This window comes from Bactrocera neohumeralis, chromosome 2 (genome assembly GCF_024586455.1).
Source record: "Bactrocera neohumeralis isolate Rockhampton chromosome 2, APGP_CSIRO_Bneo_wtdbg2-racon-allhic-juicebox.fasta_v2, whole genome shotgun sequence".
Lineage (NCBI taxonomy): Eukaryota > Metazoa > Arthropoda > Insecta > Diptera > Tephritidae > Bactrocera > Bactrocera neohumeralis.
The window spans coordinates 84675426-84682489 of NC_065919.1; the positions used below are offsets into that span (position 1 = coordinate 84675426).

General features: G+C 36.1%; 1 long non-coding RNA gene across 1 annotated transcript in view; it reads left to right on the plus strand.

Moving 5' to 3' along the window:
• Positions 1 to 3577: 3577 nt before the first annotated feature.
• The window catches only part of LOC126751723 (uncharacterized), a 43570-nt gene continuing 40083 nt past the window's right edge, over positions 3578 to 7064 (plus strand). The window contains exon 1 of the long non-coding RNA XR_007665916.1: positions 3578 to 3724. This is a non-coding gene — a long non-coding RNA (uncharacterized LOC126751723). The remainder of the gene's footprint in view (positions 3725 to 7064) is intronic.

Consider the following 7064-nt stretch of genomic DNA (forward strand, 5'->3'; position numbering starts at 1 on the left):
TTGCGATGAACCGTAACCACACACACGCGTACACACAGTCAACAATCTACATACGCAAACGCTAGAGTGCTTCAACAACAATGACAATAACAACAAAGGCAGTAAGTTTAGCAAAATTCTGCTGCACTGCGCAAAGTTAACGCCCCACAGGCATTCGCCAAGCTTTGCGCCCAAACCCCCGCCGAGCGTGGCGCACATTTCGTAATATTGCTACCTTAAATAACAAAAAGCACAACAACAGCAAGAACACTCTATCAACGTTTACGACAATAAACGAGCGCAAGAACGCTGCAGCGACAGCGTGAAAGTGTCGCGACACGAACAGTTGAATATGCTCGTGCAAAGACGCATTCCCGCCGTCTTGGCGGAGCGCGGTTTGAGCGTTAGAACGTTAGAGCAATGGATTAACTGTGTTCTAATCAGCTTTCCTACAGTGGAGCGAATAGATCGGTGAAATTTAAAATTGTATTTTATTGTCGTGTTTACTTAGAAATTGACGTTTATAATCCTATGTTTGTACATTTAGGTATATTATTACTCTCCTTGAAAATGCAAATGGAAATTTTAAAACATAACGGAATATTTTCAAGGCCAAAGAGTTCGTCTCTAGAAAAGCAGCGAAGTGTAATGAAAGCATCATAGTTTCTTCCAAACAAATTTTTATAATGGTACTAAAAAGTACTCATTGTGGGCCAATAAAATATATACACTACCAAATAAAATTAAATTGAAATCTTCTTATTGTTTTTTAATTTCAATATGTGCTATAACCTCACATTTTGACCTATATATGCGATATAAAACGTGAAAGTGCGATGAAGAGTTAGGAAACTATAGAGCGAAACTCAACTTGCTTACTGGGAAAGACTTTCGGAGCCCAAAACATATTTCGACTAATTGAAGGGGTTATATCCTCTAATGGCTAATGTACATAGAACTTTTGCTTCGCTTTGCATCAGAGCTTTGCTCTGAAAATTCACTTTGAAAAACTATTCAATTCCCACGATCCTATAACCAAACTCCAGAAAGAAGTTGTCGTACAGTAAGAAAGATTTTTCTGCTCGAAATTTTCTCAGAATCAGATTCTCAGAACGAGAAGACTGCAGGAAAAGTCTAGAACAAGGCTTCTTCTTCTACTTCTTTACTAGCGTAGACACCGCATACGCGATTATAGCCGAGTTTACAACTCTTCCTTTCCGCAACGTGGCGCCATTTGGGAATTCCAAGGTCTTTCCAACGGAGTAGAGGTCTTCTCCTTCCTCTGCTTCCTCCGGCGGGTATTGCGTCAACTGCTTTCAGAGCTGGAATGTTTTCACCCATTCAGACAACATGACCTAGCCAGCGTAGCCGCTGTCTTTTAATTCGCTGAACTATGTCAATGTTGTCAAAGAAGATTTATGGTCCTCTTCGCGTTGACCACGGCGAATATAGCATAGGAACGATGAGCTGTATAACTCGTACAAAGTGGTGAATCAACTCTTTGAGAAGCGCCCTAAGAATTTTAGCATTGGTCAGAATGTGCAGCCTCTCGTTTCGTTAAATGGCCTGTATAACTCGTACAGCTCATCGTTCCATCGAATGCTATTTTCGCCGTGGCCAACGCGCAAAGGATCATAAGTCTTCTTCTAAAGCAAAGCACTAGGGAAGGAATTCAGCATCTCTTGTGCACTTGTCCCACATTGGCAAAATTACGCTGCAAGCATCAGGGGACCCCACGGTATGATACACTAGAAGAAGCATCTATAGTGAGGCCGCACTTTTTGTTAAAAGTCGCGTCAAGCGCGAGCGTTCTAAAGGATGACCACTACTTATGGACCTAAGAACTGAACTCCATCTGGTAGGGCAAAGAACCAAAACTGGTATATGCGTGGCTCATAAGCCTACTACCATAACTTAACCTATCTTATCTGAGATTCAAAAACCAAAGAAATTTATTATTACTCTAGATGAAATGATGGGGGAACAAGTCAAACTTTTAATGTTTTTTGAAAAAAAAGCGGTTTTCATAAAAAAGTAATTTTTCTGAAAAAAGTTTACTCTTCAAAGTGACCTAAATCGAAATTATTATCAAAAAATCGATTTCCTTCGAGCATTACCTTCCAAATATATCTGAGAGTCGGAGAAATCATCGTCATCACCTTTTCGAGAAAAACACATATAAAGTCTTGGGATTACACTAAATTAAAAAACTCTTTCAAATACGCTCATATCCGGATAAATTAATTGACGGAACAACTTGAAAATTTCGGTGAATATTTTCTAATACTTGAATATGTATATTGGATTTTTTGAAATTCACAAGTAGATATAATCCCTTCAGAAGTTTGAAAACCCTTAGGTTAACAAATCTATTGTTTTTTGTGTGAATATCGTACAAGGTGCGTTCCAAAGTAAAGAGGACTTAAAAAAACAGGGTTTTTTCGGCAAAATCAATTTATTTTATTCAAAATAGTCTCCTTTTGCTTCAATACAGCTTTCTGCACGGTCCAAAAGCATGTCGAACGAGTGTTTTAGCTCGTTGGCCGGTATGGCTGCCAGTATGCCGGTGCAAGACTTTTGAATGGCCTCTACGTCTGCATAACGCTTTCCTTTCATTGGCAAATGCATTTTTCCGAAAAGGAGGAAGTCGCACGGTGTCATATCCGGTGAATACGGGTGTTTAATGGTTAAAATGTGATTTCTGGTCAAATAAACCTCTTTGATAATGTCCTTCGAATGTTGGATTCTGAGAAATTTTTGGTCGTCAGTCAATTTGTGCGGAAATGTTCGGTCAAAATGCGATAAATCGATGTTTTGGAGATGTTTAATTTCATTTTCATGAATTTCAATGATGATTTCAGCTGATGAATTCACGCACAGTTTCGATGGACTTTCTGGTGATCACGGATTTTGATTGTCCCACATGTTGATCGCCATTTATGTCCTCACGACCACTTTGAAAACGTTAAAACCACTCGTGCGCTCTGCTACGGGATAGGCAATCATCGCCATAAATTTGTTTCATCAATTGAAACGTTTCGGTAAAAGTTTTACCAATTTTAAAACAAAATTTAATGTTGACTCTTTGTTCGAAGCTCATTTTCGCACCGATAACACAAATATACTGACACTTAAAACGCAATAACTTCACTTCCAATCTATGAAATGTCATGAAATTCTCACTGGACAATCGATAAAGATAGCAGATTCTAACGCACCAGTCGACATATAAATGACGCCACCATGGGGCACTAAATTCAAAAAGTCCTGTTTACTTTGGAACGCTCCTTGTGTATCTTACTACGTCAAAATGAACAAAATGTAAATATTAGTATGTATGTTGATATGCCTACACAGCCAAAAAGAGAATGAACAAATGAAAATAAGAGCATCGCCAATGCATTGTAACAACTTATTGTTGTTATATTTATTCAAGTTGACTTCTTTAATTTTTATATATTCTAATAAAAGATTAGAAATTGCACTCAATAGAAATTTACTACCACCCAACGACTGGAGGAAAATGGAAATCTACGTAAAACGTAAAGTTTACAGAAATACTTTTTTAGTATTTATCTGTGCGATTACAATAGTGGGACCGCGGCATTTATCACGGCGTGACGCGCACGTGAGTTCATTTATATCATGTCGTTGAAATAATTACAAAAGCTTTTTGAGTGTAACGATAGAGTATTTAATATCTGCATACATACAAACAAACGTTAATGTTTATAGTCACTGATGGGTAAGCGGAAGGTTACACAGAAACTAGTCTCGTGAATTAGACGGTACGGTGTCAAACGATAAGATTTGTGCAAAATCTGAAAAACAAAAACAAAACTGAAATGCGCAGAGCAACTAAATATCATATTTAAATGTTTACATAAATTTATAAACACAAAAAATTCCAGTGAATGAATAATCAACACTGTCTTCACTAAATCTTTATATAAATTCTTCTGATAACCAGAGTTAATTAAGAAGTAAATGAGGATGTACCACAGAAGAAGGAGTGTTAGAGGACTGAATTATTACAATATGAAATATTTCTAAAATAAGTTTTTTTGGATACCAAGATTATAATAATATCCAAACTGTATTTTTTCTTTAGCCTCTTCAATTCGATATTGAATTGTTTTCTTAGGAAGCTCATTTTTAAGTATAGAAAAAAAACTTTAAATCAAGCGTTGCCATTTTTACAATGGCTAAATATATAGAACAAAGTATTTGTCTCAAATATTTTGTATTTCTAAGCTAATTTCGTGTACGGAATCGTTTCGAATGTTGGAAACGGTGATCCAGTTTAATCAAAAACGTAAGTGTACGAGTGGTACAAAGCCTTCAAAGACGGTCGAGAGGTCGTTGAAGACAAGCCGCATTCTGGACGATCTTCGACCCCTTCAACTGATGAAAATATTAAAAATAGTGTAAGATATGGTACTTAAGAATTCCTTACAATGATTTTGCTGGATATTTGTGGTATGAAACCCGTTTTTGCTCGACTCGTCCCGAAAAAGCGAATTTGTGATCGTGCGAATTCCGAGCTATTTTCAGAAAGAGTATCGTAAACGGGTCACTTGCGAATTCCGATCCCACATGATGATATGGGTTTATGAGTCTGAAATGCAAACAAGTCTACAATCATCGGAATAGAGAGAAAAAACAACCCGAAACAAAAACAAAATACGAAAAAACCGCTCAAAATCAAGGTGATGCTCGATTTGGCCGTATTGAGGCATTTCCGTGAGAACATCCGTCGAAAACGGCCGGAATTGTGGAAGATCAATTCATGCATTTTACACGATGATAATGCACCATCACATCAAGCCACGATTGTGACCGAATTTAAAGCAAAAAACGCAATGAATACCATCGGTCAACCACCGTATTCACCAGATTTTTGCCCGGTATGATTTTTTCTTGTTCCCCAAACTGAAATTGGCGCTCCGTGGAACCCGTTTTCAGTCGATCGAAGAGAAAAAACAAAATTCGCTGAAGAAACTGAAGGCCAATCCCAAAAATTGCTTATACAAAGTGTTTCGAGGACTGGAAAAATCGTTGGCAAAAGCGTATTACATCTGATGGGGAATATTTTGAAGACGACAAAATAAATAGTGATGAATAATTAAATATTTTGCGTTTTATTTAAAATTTCCGGGTACTTTTTGTCACATTGTATATACATATATCACATTTAGTATACTAAGAAGGTTGTCAGCTACACATAAACTCCCATTTTTCTGATATCAAAAAACGTATTTGATCTTTATGATCCTCCCTTCTACCAAACACAGTAGTAGATAATGTAATAATACGCCAAAGCGGTGCTGTAAGAGTCTTACAGTAAGACATATGGAATTAGTATTATTACTACAAAGTGGGTATTGTTTAAAGATAATAAAACATATTATATGTATGTATATATGTTATTATATATATGTATACATATTAGTAACTCTTCTTCAAAAACAAGTTGTTTGAATACATGTTTGTAATGAGGACAAAATGAGCATTTTGTTGTAAGAACAAGTTCTATAAAAGTGCAATTATGCATTACTTGTTATGAAGGCTATTATCACAGGCCTCATGGATGATCGCCTCACGTACTTATCTATGTGATTATTTCTTTGACGTACATATGTATACATTTGCAATGCCATATCGACAGTTTTAGGTTGTCAAATGCGTCAAAACATTTCATTTATGTTTACTTAATGCTAAGAACGAGTAGATTTGCAATTAAAAGTTTCAATAATAAACCGTTTAATAGCTAAAGAGTTATAGTATTATACTATATATTAAGATATTCTAAAAGTTCTATGAGACTATACCATTTGCTGTCCAATCTCGAAACGTTTGGCCAGTTACACAGTAAGCCAAATATACTTAATACTATCTTCATAATATATCCATATCCAAAGTATGAACAAAGTGACTAAAACTGATTGCTGAAAACTTTAAATTGGATGTTATTGATTTTCTATGAAAAAATTATTTATAGAAGAACTCTGCTTCGGAAATCGCCGAGATTAGGAAATTAAGAACTTCCCTACTTTTTTAAAGAAAAAACACAGAAACTTCAAATTTAATGGGGAACATTCGTTGGCATTTATTTTTTGAAAGATTATCTCTTTCAAATGTTGGCTGCGGCTACGTCTCAGATGATCCATCCGTTGAGTCCAATTTTCGACTGGTAACTACCGAACGACCCGATTTTCTTCACTGCGTGCTGGACGTGGTCTATTAGGTCGAATATTATCCAGTAATGAATGCGGGGTCTCAAGATGGATGGTGTGACGAATAGTAGGCTCAACACATTCTTTACAGTAGGTGAATTTTCGTAATAAAGTTGAACGATTTGTAAACGTTGTTCAGGTGTAAGTCTGACCTTGATGAATTGACAAACAATTCTGAAAAATCCAACATGACTAACATGAAAAAAGACTATGTATTGAAAAAAGGTTGTAGTTCTTAAATATTTCATTTTCGTTGGAGTCCGGTTAGAAGAACCGTAGTTTAAATTACGTTTAAAACTGGAAATTAATCCATGTATATTTGTGGTTCTCAGGAAGCGTCATTTTTACTATATACATATCTAATTCAATGTCCCGTTCTTATTCAGAAATAGTTATCTTGCTGGAGTTATGAAGAAAATAGCTAAACATTACGCTAAATTTAATGGCTGTTGTAGTTACATAAAAGGTACAATGATTATTAAATTAACAGCCTATACAAATTGGGATAAAATTATACCACAACTGAAAAAATATTTAAATATTTGAATATTTTTTGTTGGTGTAGTGGAGGAAGGAATCAGCAAGCGAAGAAAATTCTCTGTTGACGAAACATCCCTCCCCAAGGTTGTGCGCTGGGTTTGAGACCAGCCAAAAAAAAACACCCTCCAATGAAAAGAAGAAAACAGCCTCGAATGAGAAATATCCGCAAAACTAATATGGTTGTGTAAACTGACGTTGAAAAATACCAAAAGCTTCGTCAGGATCGAGAAAAACCTCTCCAAACGAGGTTTCAGACAAGGTGACAACCTATCGTGCGACTTCTTCAATATACTCCAGGAAAAATTATTC